The 19,628-nt window shown below is 41.2% G+C and overlaps 1 protein-coding gene across 2 annotated transcripts in view; it reads right to left on the minus strand.

Moving 5' to 3' along the window:
• The window catches only part of ASCC3 (activating signal cointegrator 1 complex subunit 3), a 283,293-nt gene extending 263,985 nt beyond the window's left edge, over positions 1 to 19,308 (minus strand). The window contains exon 1 of one of the 2 annotated variants that reach the window (XM_075747786.1): positions 19,158 to 19,308. The gene's annotated coding sequence lies outside the window, so the exon portion shown is untranslated. The remainder of the gene's footprint in view (positions 1 to 19,157) is intronic. The other variant, XM_075747788.1, reaches the window with a different exon arrangement.
• Positions 19,309 to 19,628: the final 320 nt, after the last annotated feature.

A 19,628-nucleotide genomic window follows, 5' to 3' on the forward strand; every position in this document is an offset into this window, starting at 1 on the left:
ATATGTTAATTGTCCTTTCTGAAATAACATGCACAGTAATTTATAGACGTTCAAACTCACTTTTTAAAAGTTCACCTTTCACACATACTTTTAAGATATTTTAAAGCATCTCCAGCAGGCCCATTTGTTAGGAAATCGAGTTTTAAAGGAACGTTTCTTCCTCCTTTAATAATTCATGGAGTTATTAATACTTTCTGAAACAAAACCCCTGGAACCCCAGAGGACAAGTAAGGGTACATCTCCCCGACTGCCGAAAATCCAGCCCTGAAGCCCTACAGTTGAGTTTGTACGATTAAATGCTGCTCCACGCGTGCCTCCGTGCTTTGCAGAAGGGGGGGCTGGTTTGGCAGAGCAGCTGCCCAAGGCTTCTGCACCTCATTTATAGGCAAACTCTGCGTTCTGGACCCTCACCATGGCACCACAAGAAAAAAAAAAAATAGCCATCAATTAGAAGGCAGGGGACAGGCGCAATTACTGTATTATTAACATGAAATCCAAGGTAAAGATTAGGGACTTACACCATTGTTCTGTAACATACTAAAGCCAACTGTAAATGCTGGGTTAAAAATGCTGTGGCCCTATGAGATGCAGCATAAATTTACATTTAAAAAAAATTAAAAAAATTAGTTACCTGCTTTCACGTAAAGCCTGCTGATGTAGATAACTGCCTGCATCACCCTGCCTTTAGAGCTACTGCTTGTCTCTCCGCAGCCACTATAAGGGTAACTAATTCCTTCTGATTTGACAGCAATATATCTGTTTTCCCGCAGCTCGATCTGAAACATCTGTACTACCAAATGATCCTGCTAAGATCTGCTGGGTTTGGAACAAGGACCTAAAAGGCAGCAGCGATTAAACCCTGTTTACCAGGGCCCACATATAGAGATGCAAGATGAACTTTTGCCCATTTCACCTCGAGAAAAAGGTGTGAGAATAGGTACCATTTAATCTCATGTTTGTGGAGGGACCAGTAGAATGGGAATTTAACCTTAAGATCAGTGCCACTTTACATGGTAAAAATATCCCCCGCCCATTAAGTAAGGACAATTTGGGCCCATTCTGCTAATGTTTTTCAAGAAAAGGAACTGAAGTTTGACAATTCCTAGCACTATCTCAGACTCAAAAACGTTAACTTTGCACTAAGCTTCTGTCCCTAAAGCAGAAAGAGCAATATCCACCTTTCTAAAGCTTTGTGAAGATAAGAGGCAATATCTTTTAAAGCCTATTTTACTTCCAAAAAAAAAAAAAAAAAGGTGATTTTAATATTGAAACCTTTTATGAGGGAAAATGAAAGCAGCTTATACACAGAATTCACGTATGAAACCATTCAAACTTTATAGTTTGAAAGTAAACCTAACAGTAAATACGGATCGCAATCTCAGCAACGGGGTTTTTTACATTAAATTGAAAAATGCAAAAAATTGCTACCAATATTACAAAGATAACTAACATTACCATAGAAGTTTTCCACTTTATATTTTTACCAACTACCTAAGTTTTCCTCCCACTCTTGACCCTCCTATTTTCTTCTATAAGCAGACAACAGAACCATTTCTTTCTCTTATCCACTGAAATGTTACAGAGATTATGGTCAAAGTTTTTTCTTGCTGTTTTGTTTTAAACTTATTTTAATTCCTATACTCTTTAACAGAACAAGCCAGCTGCCCAGTAGGGCTAAGAGAAGGGGATTGCTCAAATGTAGGTCCCTTGATTTTCGAGTTCAAAATGATGGAATAACAGAACATTAACAGAATCACAGGTAAAAATCGGCAGTTGCACTATCCTAAAGCACCAGCTTCTGTAGCCTCTAGTATCTGGTGTGTTACAGTTCCCTTTAAAACCTCACAGCAGTCTTTTTAACTGTTCAAGGAATATTAAGCCATGTTACCAGGTTTTGCATTTATTGCCTATATTTCTTTAAACTATTAACAAGTCTATGTAAACTTCTCATGTATAAAACCTGAAGAAGTTATTATTTACTAATCTAATCAAAGAACGTTATAAAGAAAAAGGGGCTTTAGACATTGGCAATTAATAGCAGGCTGCTATTGATCACATAGTATTTGGATCAAATGGCATTTTTACTTTCACTTGTCAAAGTGGAATCATTTCAAATGAAAATGAAGCTAAAAAGGGCAAAGGATATCCCAGCCATAAGGCAATTAAAAACCAAAAAGGCCAATGCAGTTACTTTTTTTGTACTTTAAAGGCATTTAAAAAAACATTAAAATAAATATTAGCACAAGATTATCTAAATCAAACACAAAAGCAGCAAGACCAATGTGGTGGGTTGACCCTGGCTGGGGGCCAGGTGCCCACCAGAGCCGCTCTATCACTCCCCTCCTTCTCTAACCAGGGGAGAAAAGGTATAACTAAAAGCTTGTGGGTCGAGATAAGGACAGGGAGAGATCATTCTCTAATTATCATCACGAGCAAAACAGACTGAACTTAGAGAGGAAATTCATCTTATTTATTACTAAGCAAAACAGAGTAGAGGAATGAGAAATAAAACCAAATCTTAAAACACCTCCCCCCACCCCTCCCATCTTCCCAGGCTCAGCTTCACTCCTGGCTTCAACCTCCGCCCCCCCCTCAGCAGCACAGGGGGATGGGGAGTGGGGGTTATGGTCAGTTCCTCACACGGTGTTTCTGCCGCTTCTTCATCCTCAGGGGGAGGACTCCTCTCATCGTTCCCCTGCTCCAGCATGGGGTCCCTCTCACGGGAGACAGTCCTTCACAACCTTCTCCAATGTGAGTCTCCTCCACAGGATGCAGACCTTCAGGAGCAAACTGCTCCAGCGTGGGTCCCCCAGGGGGTCACAAGTCCTGCCAGCAAACCTGCTCTGGCGTGGGCTCCTCTCTCCACGGGTCCACAGGTCCTGCCAGGAGCTTGCTCCAGTGTGGGCTTCCCACAGGCCACAGCCTCCTTCAGGTGTCTCCACCTGCTCTGGCATGGGGTCCTCCACAGGCTGCAGGTGGAATCTCAGCACCCCCTCATCCTTCCTCCATGGGCTGCAGGGGGACAGCCTGCCTCACCATGGTCTTCACCACAGGCTGCAGGGGGATCTCTGCTCTGGCGCCTGGAGCACCTCCTCCCCCTCCTTCTGCACTGACCTTGGTGTCTGCAGATGTTCTTACATCTTCTTACTCCTCTCTCTGGCTGCAAAAGCGCTAACTGTTTTTCTCTTTCTTAAATATGTTATCACAGAAGCACTGATTGGCTTGGCCTTGGCCAGCAGCGGGTTCATCTTGGAGCCGGCTGGCATTGGCTCTATCAGACACAGGGGAAGCTTCTAGCAGCTTCTCACAGAAGCCACCCCTGTAGCCCCCCCCCGCTACCAAAACTTTGCCACGCAAAACCAACACCACGTTTTGCCACGCAAAACCAAGAAGACACATTAAGACATTTTAAATATAACTACACACAGAATATTTTACTTCTTTACACTACTATGCAAGAGGAATAAAAATGAATAAAAATAAATAAATCCTGAAGCATTACATTTTAGTGATAAGAACACATTTTAGAATTGCTACAATTAACCTCAGCAGCTTCACTAGCACAAAGGTAAACTTCGTATTTTATTCATAAGTAAGTCTCAATATTTAAAAAACTCCACATTCTATTTGGTGTGTATTTCTCACTGCTGTTTGAACGAAATAAAGCATTAGATGAAAAAGCTATTTTACACCAGTGGGGATATTTGTATTACATTCACTTAAACTTCTTATCCAAGCATGTTTGATGCAAACAAATACAGCACCTAGCATCAAAGTTGACAGCCAGGGATAATAGCAGTTTAATAATGTCTGGGACATTAATCATAAACAGCAGGCTAAAGCAAGATACTACAATATTAGTGTTTTCCAACCTGATATTTTGCACCTTTATAAGCAGTGCTATATGATGTAGTAACAGTTGTACGCTTTCAGACAGCAAATTTTCTGCAAAAGGGTCAGACATCACACTGGAATTCTCTCTAGTTGTCTCGGTCGAATATTGCTGATGTCCAGTCAAGGCTGGGTCAGTCTTTGAAAGGGAGATGTCAAGATTAAGGAATACGTACTCAGGAAGAAATAGCGGCTGCCTGACACATGGCGTTCATCTCAGTAAATACTAGAATTCAAACAAATGCTTCAGCATAATAAGGAGGCATAACAGTGCCTGCGTGTGCCATCATTCATATGAGACAATTTCAGGATCTTAATTATATAAATCACTATGGGAAAATAAGGGAAGATTGGCGAGGAGGACTGTAAACACGCTCAAGTGACTTGCAGCTGAGGTGTTGAGAAACACATATATCATACTAATTGCTGTTTGGCCTTGTGTGTTGGACTAGTAGAAGATCTGTGTTCAGATACCATAGGCCTGTGATAGACTTAGAGGCACATGCTTGAGATTCCTGCCCTGCAGTGGGAAAGATCAAAGCACAGTGTTAAATTGCTCCTGCGAGAATCCCTGAAATACAGGTGAGAACAGCAGGTTCGGTGACCCTCTAGCTTGGACCGAGCTCAGCGGTGCCTGCGTCCCCGGCTTGTGGGCCTCTGCTCAGGTGCTGCTTTGGGGATCCCTCAGTGAGGTAACGAAAATAAGTTTACTCTTTGCATTTCATCTGTGGTTTCGTGGTTGTTCCAGTGTCCTGCCTGTGCAGCTCACGCAGTCACTAAACAAACAAAAAACCCGCTAAAAAACAAATAATGGAATTGCAAACCATGCATTCAGTAGAATATTAACCCTTTCCAGATTCTATCACAACTTTAGCCACACACAGGGGATTAAACACCAGCTGCCTAACGCTGTTCCTGCTAGCGTCAGCTGGGGAGGTGTATCCTGTGATTATGCCCAATACATTTTTGGTGCGATGCCAAACATGTGGCTTGGCCCAGTAACGTGTTCATTTCAGATGTTATTTGACACTAAGCACAGGTGTCATTTCTAAAAAAAACCAAACCCCTTTTTTCAGAATAACTCATCTGTCTTTTCCAAGAACATAAGTAGGTCAATTGTTAGAGAAGTATCTGCATTTTCACACCCAATCACTTTAACTTTTTCACTCCCTGCAGTGAGAGAAAAACTGCATCCCAAGCAATTCTTAAAGACTTGCCCTACATGTGGAGACGTACTATAAGCCAATCACCAACTTCAACATACAGAACATGTATGTTCATTTAAACACTAGGCATGAGCCACAAATACAACATAGGGAGGGGGGGAATGTTTGGTTTTGCTTTAGCTTAACTGGGGGCTCTGTATGCCTCTCTCTTTCACACCCTGCCATCAACAGAGGTTGAAAACAATTCCAGAGAGTTCATCTTACTCCATTCCAGAAAAGTTTGTCACAAAAGAAAAAGCAAGAGGTGTATGGAAGGTAAATGCGGATGTATGTGTCCAAAGGAAGTAAAAGGAGGATGAAAAACAACAAATGAAAGAAAAAAAAAATACCTTTGAGCTAACGATGACAGCTAAGTAACACATGTTGTATCTCACTGAGGAAGGCTCAGACATCATGGGATGCACTCCAGCAAAAATAACTGCTGTAATAATACATACATAATACATAATTGCATAACTGCTGTGATAAGACCATGGTAGAGCACTTTTTCAGATGGTAGTGAAAAAAGTCTCTGTAACGCATTCCTGTACTGATGACCTGCCTAAGTTTGCATCTACAAGCACACACAAGGATGCAGCCTCCAACACCAACTACTGGCCACAGAGATGGCACTGCCAGGCTCCTTGCAGCTTGGCTTCAGAAGGTAAAAGAATTGCTTGTAACAGTTGCTAAAGATTCACAATAGAATTTTAATGGCATAAACAACTTGAGGTTACTGCACAGAGGTGCAACTGGACAACTATCTGAGAATGAAGATGTGTACAAGTAGTAATCAGCTGTCGTGGTTTAACCCCAACTGGAAACTAAGCCCCACACAGCCACTCCCTCCCTCCCTCCCAGCGGGATGGGGGAGAGAATTAGAAGGGTAAAAGTGAGAAAACTGGTGGGTTGAGATAAAGACAGTTTACTAGATAAAGCAAAAGCTGCGCACACAAGCAAAGCGAAACAAGGAATTCATTCACCGCTTCCCATGGGCAGGCAGGTGTTCAGCCATCTCCAGGAAAGCAGGGCTCCATCACACCTAACAGTGACTTGGGAAGACAATGCCATCACTCTGAACATCTCCCCCCTTCCTTCCTTCTTTCCCCAGCTTTATGTGCTGAGCATGACGTCATATCATATGGTATGAAATATCCCTGTGATCAGCTGGGGTCAGCTGTCCTGACTGTCCCCTCCCAACTCCTTGTGCACCCCCAGCCTACTCGCTGGTGGGGTGGGGTGAGAAGCAGAAAAGGCCTCGGCTCTGTGCAAGCACTGCTCAGCAGTAACTAAAACATCCCTGAATTATCAACACTGTTTTCAGCACAAATCCAAAACATAGCCCCATACTAGCTACTATGAAGAAAATTAACTCTACCCAAGCCAAAACAAGCACATCAGCAGACATAAATAGGTGTACTGGAGCAGAAAAACAATAAAAGCCTTTATCCTTCTTTTGAGCACTAATGGGAAGGCAAGAACAGAAAGAATTTGTATTTCTCTGCTGTGTGCAGTGTGCTTTAAAAATAACACTACGTGCAGATCAAATCAAACCTATAAACATTACACAACCTGTGATAACAAGCAATCTTGCCACCACTGGAGCTTAATTGTACTTCCAGAGTTGATTACCATATCAAAGACCACAAAAGGTCTGAAGGTATCAACAAGAAAAGCTTACCAAAACAAGCTTTCCCATTCTAGCGCTGCTTCTAAACCACGCCGGGGAGTTGCTTCTTGGTTGTTCGCCTCCTCACCCAGGAGAACAGTTTACAGGTGCATTAGCCCTTTTTGAACATCAGAAAGTGATCTCCCATAACACTTCAAAAAATTAGTGAAATCGATCTGGGAGGGTGAACTGACCTTATATTATATAAGGGGAGAGAATGGATGCATCTGCCTGTCAAAATCCTTCAGCAACCCAAAAAGAAAAGCAAGAACCAGAACATAATATTGACAAATGTTCTTGCAAAGCTATAGCTAATGGTATTATACAAGAAGCTTTTAAGTGTAACATAATTGTGCAAGAGGTGAAAATCATCACCATTATAGCTCTTTCTTCTAGAAAGATTTGTTAAATACTATCTCTACACGTCTGTGCAAGCACCTTTATACAACCAAGGCAGATTAATGTGAGGAATTATCAAGAATAGTATCAGCTTCAGTGTGCAGTCAGGTACATCTCTCATGGATAACACACAGATATGCCTGGACATAGACAACTATGACAGACTGTGAAAATCCAAACGTATTTTCGGAATTAGCTAGTAACAGCCCATGAGCAGAAGAGATAATGACTCCGATTAATACCACTGAAGCTAATAAACTGGGTATCTACTTTGGCAGGGCAACAATATGACTTTACTTGTTTTTATTAACTTTTTTTTTTAATAATGAAGCTATAATAGGAAGTCACTTTTTGATAATACAAAGTATCTCTAATTAAACTGAAATATCAATGCATATAATAGAAGCTTACTCTTGGGATATCCAAAGCTCAGGACGCAACTAAAGTTAACTGAATAATTAGCTTTCAAAAGACAAGATAAATTACACTTGGCTCATGAGCTTGGTGTGCAAGTAAGATCAGGTTCTGCTTTTTATTTTCTTTTGAGAAAAGTTTCTTATGTTTGGTACACAGACGAAAACAAAGTCCAAAGGACTCTTCAAGGGAAATGAGACTACCAGAAGGAAAGCAATTCTATTTCACCTTCCAGCTGCTTCAGCAGCATAAAATGAGTAACACCAAAAGGAGACATTTATGTAACAGATGCATACCTGAAAGTACAAAATAACAAACTGTGTATCCAATTCCTACAATTAGGATACCAAAGTCATATTGTTCATGGTAGGTAGATCTTATTCAAAATTTAGTGAATTCTGGTTTAGAATTCTCCACAGAAGGAAATAACTCTTTTTTTTTTTTACATATATATATCTCAAATCAAGCTTGACTAGCATGGATTTGCTTAAGAGAAGGGACAAATGTAACTTCATTTAAATAACAACCCTTCAGCAGATGCTACAGAAATAGTAAAGATACCATACAGGGACAGTTTCTATTCAGTATCAGTGAATCTCATTGGAAACCGTGCTCAAGAAACAGAATATGCTTAATTTTTCTCCTCTCCAATGCTCCCTGCCTTCCATCCCCACTCTTTACAGCACTAAAATATTCGGTCCTTGGGATAGTCTGAAGCATTTGACCATTTCAAACTGAGGGCTGAGGAATGCGTTTTTGCCACTGCTTCCTGTGAAAACAGCATCAGTCCATGCCTGCTGGAGGAAGCTATTCCCCAAAACTTGGCACTCACACCTGCCCTTGAACCTTAGGAGGGGTGGGGGAAACACCTGGTTTTAATCCTGGTCCCTAAAGCGTAATTGGAGATACAAACCCTACACATACCCCCAAAGTTTGCCTAGATTAATCTTAAAAAGTAATGAATATAAAGGCTGCTTCTAGGCAGGTCTAAGGTTGAACTCCTAAACAACTGGAAACAAGATTGGAATGCAGAAACAAAGTCTTCAGCTCCATTACAGAATAAATTTGACAAATTGTTTCTTAGAAGATCTACTATTCTCACCTTGATCCCCAACATGCACCCCAGTCATGTTCCCAGGGAATCTGTATAGGAAAACTCACATTCTGAATACTGCCCCCAAGAACTCTATGGACTCACACCTATGCAATTTTGTATCAGAATACCTCACCTGTCTATTGTATGTTTATCACACACACGTAAGCAGACACTACCATGCTTTATAGACAGAGCAGCACCACATAAAGCCTACAGCCCATTTCCTTCAGGGCATTTAGGCACATTCACTGACATTTGTCTCTCCAAAACCAGACGTGATTTTGGATAGAAAACCAACAATGTGAAAACATTTCTGGAGACCTGCGCCTGAATCGTGCAGGAAGATTCAGGCTTCTCTTATGGTAGGCACCTGGGTGGGAATTAGTCCCTAAGCATAGCATCTAGTGGCATTTGAGAACCTTTATGATATCAGATATTTTCATGGATCAGTAGGTGTGACACAGGATCAATGAAACATCCACATCCTCTGAAGCCGTAGCTGGATGCAAGCTGTAATTCCATGAGGTTTTTGAACACACTCCTGTTGCCAATTCAGAAAAACCCGAATTACCAGATTTATACACAACTAAACAAATGCCCCAGATTCTGTATTACCTCCCAGTTCTAAATAACTGGATGTTTACTGTCCGCTGAATGCCATTATTATCCTTCATAATCAACTCTGATTTCCTTCAAAATATGGTTTCAGTAGGCATCAAGGCTGGAACTGAATCATTCTGAATCTGGAGCATCTCCCCCAAATGCTTTTGAAGGAAGCACAAACCACCCCTCTCTAGAAAAATGTAACCTATTTTAGTATCCTTTTTAAGAAGGATCTCAAATGCAATAAAACAAATGACTAAGCCAAGTACACTAATCCTCAAGAACATGCCTGAACACTATTACTCAAGTTACAAAGGAGAGGTTGTATGAGTATGATTGCTCTCTTACTTCTCATTGACCCATCCTATAAGATTCCCAAAATGACTTTGGGAAAGTTTTTGGAACAGGGTAGAGCTAAAATAAAAAACTATTATGGTAAAGTCTAGAAAATAGTTTAAGAGGCACATAACCATCTATTATGTATCAGTTGCCATTATTTTTAAGGCAACTACGTTCATAAGAGACAATAAACAGGAAATCTAACGTAAGTGTCCCTGAAGCACAAAGCTTCCTCCCAGATGCAAGGACTGTGTGGCCACGCAGCTAATACAGCCCTGGGTGAACGTGAGAGGCAGTATCACTAGCCTTAGGATCCCAAAGCAGCAACACTCTACAACACCTCTAGTCAATCACATTGTTGCATGTATAACGTATGGTATCACAAGTGATTTTTACAAACTTATCTGAAAGAAAAGAAAATTAAGGCTTCTGTGTATGTGGACAAGTCCAGCTATATCCATTGGCAAAACTCTTACAGACTTGGAAAATATATTTGTGAGGTTCATTTGACAATAGACAAGTTAACCATGGGAGAAGGTCTATTTGAAGTTGTAATACTGACTGGATGAGTTGTGTTGCTATTAGCACCACCAAAATCAGAACCAAGGATTCATTAATTGGTTAAATAACACTGTCTCTGGTACTTTATGATGTTACTATTTTATACTCCGCTGAATTAATCATCAAAAACCAGGTCCAAGAATGGCACTGACTTGTAAGTAAAGTGGCAGATGTCATCAGCGTCACCAGAAGCGGATCACAAAATTCATACTTTATTCAGCATGGTGTAAAATGAACTCTTATCTTCACAGAAAAGTCACTGGCAACGTTCACGTCACCTTGAAAGACAGGATGTCAGTTCTGAATTAACTGTCTTATGAAACATCAAGAGTCCTTCTCGAGGACTTCTTTAGTAATTAGTTACGATTAATAAAATCATAGTTATGATTAATAAAATCATTGCATCTAGCAGACAACATACAGTGGCTGTATAAGCACAGTACAACCTAGGCCAAGATTCATATTTAATCTTAAGAACAATTGTTCTATGAAAGCATTGAAGCAGAATTTCTCATTTAGAGAAAATATTAAATCTCTTTTGTGTTCAGTAATTTCATCAATAAAACTGGTAATAATACAGGTAATGCTGGCAACGTGAAACAAAAAATCTGCAAGTACTTAAATATAAACTATAGAATTATTTTTCAGAACAGAAATATGCAGAGTTTCAGACCACTTAAGAAAGAAGCTGCAGATTCTACGATATTTTTGGTAACATACAAGAAAACTAATTTAATTTTCATGTATTAAAAATATGGAACTGCCTTTTGAAAGAAACAAAGGTTCTGGCCAGTGTTGGCTATCACTAAATGAAGTTCCCAAAACTATCAGTCATAAATAAGCTCAACCTATTTCCAGTAACTTTTGTGAGAGTAAGAATTTTTATTAATGGTTGCAATAAATAACACAGAAACATGTAGAAAATGACCCATTGCATAGAAGTAAGAATAACCAGTTGTCATTGTCGACACAAATGCATCAGTTTCATTAAAATAATGCAAGTGTATTGCGTAATTTTAAGTGTTTGCTACATTTAGCAGCACTTGGGTTTATGGCATTTAATTTTCATAATAACGCTTGTAATATTTTCTAAAAAATGTCCTTACACTCTTTATATCATTCAGCATCTTGTTTGAAGCCTGCCACAGTTTTTGAGTAGGGAAGAAGTCAGAAAGTCATGCCAGTGTTTGAAGAAAACTCTCTAGTTAGTAACATCCATGAAGACTCAAGACGGTCGAGATTACTTAAGTATGGCAAGCCTTCTGACTAACATCAGTGAAAACTCCTGTCTAGACATTATGATGATGTGCATGCTCCATTGCAAAGATAGAGTAAGCATCTTCCCAATAATCACAGCAGCTGGGAGCTGAAAGCTGTGCTTTTTATCCAAAATTCACCTCTCTCAAAAGTGTTTTAATTATGAATATACTAAGATGATACTAATAAAATGCAACAGATAAGCATCCCCTAAATATTATTTACTAGGCTGCTGCATTTAAGTCCTGTACCAACACATTAAATCCACATATTTAAACTTTGCTAAGTGTGAGCAGATTTTAGCACTATGCTACTTCTCAATCTTTCTGACATTACTCCTAAAAGTCTCCATCAGCTTTTCTTACCAATGTGGCGGTACCAAACTGCCAAAGACTCTCAGTCCCTAGTAACTGGTAACTTCCTGAGAAACATCATGATTTAAGAATACACAGAACTTCACTCTTTTTAACAGAACTCTCTAGGAACACAGACTAACCAAGACAAGTTTTCCCAAATCCCCAAACTGCAAGGCGCACACAAAACACACACATTGGCACAACACCAAATAAACAAATTCTACCAATTTTGTTTTCTCACCACACTTTGGCATTTTGACAGGGTATCAATTACTGGATAGCTTATTTCTGCTTTCTGCATAAAGCAGTTATCAAAAAATCCCGACATGCCTTCTCTTTCAAAGTGACTTCTAGCTAGTCTTCTAAGTCAGATGACTTACTGATCACCTCTGCGATGACCAATGTCTTCCATAAGACAACTATTTATTTCCTAGCACTACGCTACCCCTCAGTCTTTCTAACATTCCTCCTAAAAGCCTCTGTCAGCTTATTTAAATATTCTTCCAAAGGTATTTCCACATGAATGAACCCCTCACGGTCTAGCAGCCCTCTCTAATTTGATCCACGTCACGGTACACTGAAGGTTCAGTCCAGCTTGGGAGTTTAAAAAAGTGAAAGTTTGTCTTTCCTATCAGAAAAGCAAACAGAGCCACATTCAAAATGCAGCTCACTGTTTGACATAACATGATCAAATAGTGAAGTGCAGGGAAGATGCATACAGATTCCCAAAAATCAACCTATCAAGACAAGCTTTTCCAGTTGAGGAAGAGGTGAAAGCACAGTCCGAACCACCACAGACTTCCAGGTACCTTTTGGGGTGCCCCCCTCTTCAGACCTTCCTCCTACTGCCTGGAGGCAATACCATGTCTTCTCCTGCAGAGAGCTGTAAAGAAACACAAGGTTGTAACAGAAATACAAGAAGCTGTCCCAAGGCCGACAACTGTCCACTTTTGATTTGGATTAAATATAAATGATTCTAATCTGTTCTTTAACATTGGTAGGATGTAGGGAAAAACTGCCCAAATAATTCAGCCTAAAAATTTATGAAAAAATGCAAGGAGCACTTTTTTTAACTACACCCCTATAGGCTGAAAACATGCATACTTCCTTTTCAGGTAGGCCTTTATACAAGGAAAAAAAAAAAACCCTAAAAGTTAATTAAAACTACATTTAAACAACACTCAACTATTGAATAGACACATAGTCCCATAAAGTAATATTACTAGAGACAGAGTCCCTTGTCTTCTCTTCAGAGCTCACATGCCACGCAGGCACTTCAAACAACACATCAGCTATATGACCACCAGCAAATGGCAGCTTCCTAATTGATAATTATATTACAGTTTAGAATTAGAACTTTAAAAAAAAAAAAGTTAGTGATGCATTGCTGTAATATTCCAATGCCTGCAAACTAGAACCACAAGTAACAGCTGCTGCCCACCCTTCCTTGGCTGCCTGCCTATGGCATTAGCAATACACGCAAGAGGATACTCTGAGAAAGACACCTGTACGGTTTCCTACAGTGAGGAGACCCCTAACCATCTTTTCACAAAGCTTGTAAACATCAGAAATGCATGCTTATTCCATGAGAAAATGGGGAGGAGAACAAAAATTGAGGCATAATGTTATTATTCTTGGCTGATATAATGAAAAGGGAAATAGGCTCATTATGTCTCTAGTAACATGAGGGGATTAAAGCAGGATTTTTTCCCAGTTGTACGATTTTTTAAATGGTTACATTCCTAGAAATATAGTCATGTTCTGTTAGAATATATGTAAAATTTCTTAAAACGTGTTTTAGAAAAATTGTGCTGTAAGCTAAGAAATATGCACGTATTAGTCAAGATTCTCCTATTCAACAATTAAAAGCCTTTGAAGAAATATCTTGAATATTTAGCATGGCAGATATACAAACTGTTCAATTTCCAGAATCGGTGTAAAGACTCCCTATAAACAAAAATGCCACACTAACAATAAAATGATACAACCATTTTGTTTATATTTATGCTTCAAAGGCAACACAGCTCTACACCATACGATGTCATGCTCAGCAATAAAAACTCAGGGAAAGCAGATGCAAGGGGGAACATCCGTGATTATGGCAATTGTCTTCCCAAGCAACTGTTACGTGTCTCCTATTTTCTCCCCATCTCGCAACGGAAGGGAGTGAATGAGAGGCTGGGTGGGCATTTGGCTGCTGACTGGGATCAACTCACCATAAATAATAAATTTCTTGAAAGAAATGGAAGAGAGGACTTTCAGAGATCCTCTTTACTTTTCCTCAGTCTTTCAAGAAGAGGATAAATTGCTCCCCCTTGGAGCAGCAGCTAAGAATAATGCCTTCACATTTCTTGAACAAATTAATCAGAGTCCAGTTTCCAAAGACTCACTAAGCAACTCAGTTCAGCAGTCTTCGCCAGTTTCAAAGAAAGGAGTGGTTGATATAGATACAAATGTTTCTGTCTATGTTTTAAGAAATATTTGAAGGCAGGCAAGTAAGTCACTACTGTACCACCTCATCTACTTATTCTTACAATTTTCTCAGAATCCAATTTACAATTGGAAAATTGAAATTTACTCCAGCAATCACCTGATAAATGCTTCAATCACTGACTCATCATTCCATGATCATCTATTCTTATCTTATGACCAGCTTATGATTAAGATTCAGGTCTGTAATATCAAATTCAGTTTATTTTTCAGGCCAAACTTCTAACATGCCTTTGAGCAAGCAAGAATAACAGATGGCTCAGAGAAAATACATGCCATAGAACAAATGATGGGAAAGTCTAGGGAGGTGTATAATCCATATCCCTAAGCTATGATCCTAAACTCAGCATACAACAAAAGGGGAGAGCTAACAACATTTCCCTCCCTAAAATATCAGTTAGGTAAAACAATTCTCCAGCTCCATGTTATCGATGTTCTTCTCTAGCATCAGCAAGATTCAACAAGCCAGAAAAAGAACACAAATTTTAATTCGCATCTGAGAGATATGTGCTCAGCTAGAGGCCAGCCACAAAATTCTAGTTCACATGTTAATGTACTGAATGAAACAAGGAGAACACCAACTGCCCTTTCAGCAAGGACAAACTCGTAAAAGCCCAAGCAGTCCAGCACAGCCACTGTAGCCTAATTAGGTCTTTCTTGGTTTCTTCCTAGTGTAATGGATTTTCAATAAATTATACAAAGTTGTGTACAACTGCAACAGGAATATTCTATACCAAGTGACTAGAATAACCTCAAAGAACACATAGGGATCTTTCACACCACTGGTTAATTCAGCAAGCACTGTTACCACAGAACCAGAGTGCGCTACTACTTCCTTCAATCATGTTTTTAGGTGTCTGCACAAAGTGTTGGGGTTGGTTGACCCCTGCCAGCAGCCAAACATCCACAAAGCCACTTGCTCACCCCCCAACACAGTGGGACAGGGGAGAAAACAGGAAGAACAGTAAGAAAATGCATGGGTCGAGGTACAAACAGTTTAACAGAGGAAGGAAAGTTAAAAAAATTCAGAAGTGAAGGAAATTGCTCACCACATCCCACAGGCTGACCAATACTCCACCAATCTCTGAACAACAGACACCTTGGAAGGAAAAAAAAAAAAAAAAAGCAAGCACCTTTCTTCTTTATCTTCCTCAGTTTTTATTTCTCAGCATGACAGTATGGAATATCCCTTTCCACATTCGAGTCAGCTGTCCCAGCTGTGTCTCCACCCAACCTCTTGCCCACTCCCAGCCTACTCACTGGGCAGTCGGATAGGAAAACAAAAGTCTTGATGCCCTGCAAGCAGCACTCAGCAACAGCCAAAACACTGGTGTGTCATCAACACTGTTTTAGCCAAGAATCTAAAGCACTATGGCTATGATGAAAGTTAACTCCTGAACCCAGTACAAGAACATATTCCCATTGCTTTGTGCAAAGAGGCGATCAAATTCCTCACAGAAATGAGCATAAAGACTGCAGATCCTCAGAGGGATTGTGCTTGCAATAAACATGAAATTGCTCATTTCTGTGATGTGATAAGGTGTTTAAAAATCAAGAACGGGTAAATACAGAATGACTGACTATTACTCGTAATGTAACAATAAGGAGGTACATGATAAAACCGAATATTAGCGAGGAAGCTGTATCAAATGGAATGTCTTTCCTTATATAATTAAATCTGGGAATTAATTGCCACAAGGTGCCAAAAAGACTGTAAGTTTGGGCACGCTCAAAAAAGAATTAGATGAATTAACTGGTAGCTACTGAACTCAACAGCCTAGAGGCAGATCATCAGTTATTTAAATCACTGACTACTGAAAGGTAATACGAAAGCCAAGGCATCACTGCATTTGTTTTCCAATTTTTTTTTTCAGTACATCGCCTAAGCACCTGCTACTGACTGCTACAGGAAAGAGACAGTAGACCAACATTTCGTTTGAAAACAGAGCAATGGTGTGAGATGACAACAGGGATTCTGAGAATTAAAATCTGGAATTTAGGAGCCTAATGCTTCTAAATCTGTTTGTGGGTCCAGCCCTTGTTTCCTTCTCTTCTTAGTTCAGACACCAGCTATCATATTTCTAACAAACTTCTAACTACATGTTATAGGTCACTTGTTAAACTGCTTTTAATTAGATAAGTTTGTCCAAACCAGACAATAAATTTTGTTTTTTCTTCTTTCTCCAAATTAAAGCATAATTCAGTTTAAAAAAATGCATAGGCTGGAAAGTGCTCAACACCAACTTCAACAATTGTTACTAAAACAATTTACCAGGAAAACATTAATCTGTTATTTGGAGTAATGAGGACTTCCAGTAAATTTTGTGGGGGGAAAAAGAAACCTGATCAGTACTCAAGACACTAACATGAACTAGAACGAATAACACATGTAACAGCTTCCAAATAAACTTTACATTATAACTATCCAGCAAAAGGCAACATGTGCCTTTCATTCCCCCAACCACCCCCCCACTCCAATAACAGCTCCTGTGACCGTGTAAGAGGAATGAAACACACAGGAAGAACATGCACCAGCCTGAGCTCAGTGCCATATTTATAAAGGACAACTTTTTTCAGAAAAAGAACCTGCAGAAACACACACTGGTACTTTACGAAGGATGAATTTTTTATTAACTCTGTAAAAAAAGATTTTTCAACTCTAAATGTTCTTCTTGACAACAGAATTAATACTACACTTGCTAAATCTGTAAATGACGCTGACATGTAAGGGACTGCAATTATTTTAGGTGCCAAATTACAATTATCTTGAAACAACCATATCCAACATGGACAGCAGAACATACTACAATAAAGCAAGAGTAAGAAACCGCAAAAACAGGGGATGCCAAGAAACAACATCAGTTGCAGTTTTGCAGAAACATATCTACAGGCTGCAGCAAGTGACAATCATCATGTCATTTGTCATGCTGGAAATGTGGAAAGATAGGAAACATTAAATATTTAAAGACAAGAGTGAGACCCTGAAATATGCCATGTTTCCTTCCACTAGTCAATATTAAGACTCCATTAGAGTAGTTGTCTTGGTTGTGCACCTTGAGTCTACAAAGACACGTATTGGTTTAGAAGGATGCAGTGAAGGATAACAAAAATCACCAGCAAAGTAGAAGACTACCTACTAGAAAAGATACAACAAACTCAGGTTAGATGGGTTACTGGGAAGAGAAACACGTTGATATATTTTAAATACATACATGACAGCTGCAGAAAGGAAGGAACAAGAAAACAAAGGGGTGAAAAAGAGCAGTGTGCACTCCTCTTAGTTTTAAAAACAAAGCCTAACTATCACTTCAGGTTTAGCTTCAAAGAAAACTCCATAAACATAGAGCTACGAGAAGAAAATATTGTCATTCGACAATTTCTTACCTTCTCTCTGATTCAATGGAACTAGTGATCTCATCTCTTCCAAAGGGCAAGCTAGCTTTTAGAGAAAACTGAGCAGGTCTAACATTTAAACTAATTTATACAATGCATAAATATCCTAGCTGGGAACTGACCAGTGTTCCCACATGAATGGGAAGAGAGCTGCTCCAAATTTCTACACATCTAATTCCAGGATGATGCAAGTTTACTCTGTCACAGCCAGAAGCGAGTCAGATCCAAAAGAAATTATTTTATTACGGTGTCTGCTGAATGAAAAGCAATGTGTGTTTAGACTCAGCACCTCACTGATATATTTAATGTGGTCTTCAGATGAAAGCCAGCTTGCACCTGAACTGACGGTTGGTTTGATTTTCTTCCTCCTAAAAATTTATCTCTGCAACCTGCCATGTGGACATATATAACCCTTGTTGCATCTTCTCTGGAATTTCTATTATTTTTTCTACTCATTGACTAGACTCAAGTCAAGTCTATCCTCAAGAAAATAACTAAGCTTGACGATTAGATCTCTTCTCTGCAGAAGTGAAGATTACCAGTTCCATTTCAATACGTACTATTTCATAGTCAATTCTTTAAAAAGCCTGAAGATTGAAAAGGATCTACACAAATGTTAGTGTATTAAAAACAACAACAAAATCTAAATTCAGAACTTAACAGCTTTTAACTACAGGTATTATTTCAATTCCAACACAATACACTCTCCCAAAGCACCTGCAGGGTAAGCCTTAGAACCCTAGAGATAGATCATTAATTCTACAAGCAAAGCCATCGGTTTACCATTACAAACCAAAATGAAGCCAGTAGTACTCAAAAGCAAAAAACACTCTTTGTGATCACACGCTGTTTTTTCACTCTTCTAGTTCTCTACATTTATTAATACCAGTAGTAAGTACTGAAAGTATTCAGGCCCGTTCAACACCTGCACCTTTTTCCACTTGCCAACACTCCCACTACCCTTGTTTCAATAAACACACCGAGGCCAAGACCAGGAACAGAACGAGAGGAGAAAGGGACCCGGCCTTTATTAGTGATCCGGTATCGCCCGCCGAGCAGCGCGCCGAGGCTGGGCCACCGGCAGGCAGAGGGCAGACGGCAGGCCCCGGCCCCGCTGCCGGGCCAGGGCACCCTGCCCGCCCGCCGCGGCTGGCCCCGCCGGGGGGAAGCAAGGCCTGGCACCGGCCAGCGGTCTCGCTGCCCCGAAACAGCCGGGCCCCGCCGACAGCCCGGCCCCGCTCCCCTCCGCTCTCTCTCCCCCAAGGGCGGCGAGCAGAGACCCGCGCACCGCCGCCGGGGCAGGCCGGGCCGGGTGGTCCCAATCCTCACCGAGGGGACCAGACCGTAGCTCCCCACCCGCCGCGGCGGAGAGCAACGTTCGCCTCATCGGCCGGAGCGCGGCGAGCTCCGGCCACCGCCAGCGTCCCCCACACCGCCCGCCGCCGGAGCCCGGCGACCCCCGCCCGCCCGAGCCCGCCGCGCACCTGCCTTCCGGCCTGCCGGTTCCGCTGCCGCGAAGAGCCGGCGTGGCGCGACACTGCCGTAAAATGAGCAGGCGGGGCGAAACGAAGCACAGCACCGTCTGTGCCCGTCGTGCGTGTCGCCGTACCCCGGCCCGGCCCGCTCATCCGCCCCGCCGGGGTCACCACCGTCCGCGGCAAGGACGTACCTCTGCCCCCCCCCGCCCTGCTCTCTGCCTCTCCGTGCTGCAGAAGGCCGGCGCCGTACACAGGCCTACCCCGGGTACAGGCCGCGCCTCCGCCCCCCTCCCCGCCCGCTGCCTTTTCTGTGCAGAAAAGTGCGTCTCGCCGAGGTGCTGCGGCTGCTGTTGCCGCCAGCTGCCCCCGCCAGCCCCGATTGTTCGCTGCGTGATCAAGTACACCGTGGGGACAGCTCCCGGTGGCATTTCTGCTCCCGCAGCACCGCCCCGGCCTTTCCCGGACCCGGGTTTCCGT

The sequence above is a fragment of the Balearica regulorum genome, chromosome 3 (genome assembly GCF_011004875.1).
Source record: "Balearica regulorum gibbericeps isolate bBalReg1 chromosome 3, bBalReg1.pri, whole genome shotgun sequence".
Taxonomy (NCBI): Eukaryota; Metazoa; Chordata; class Aves; order Gruiformes; family Gruidae; genus Balearica; species Balearica regulorum.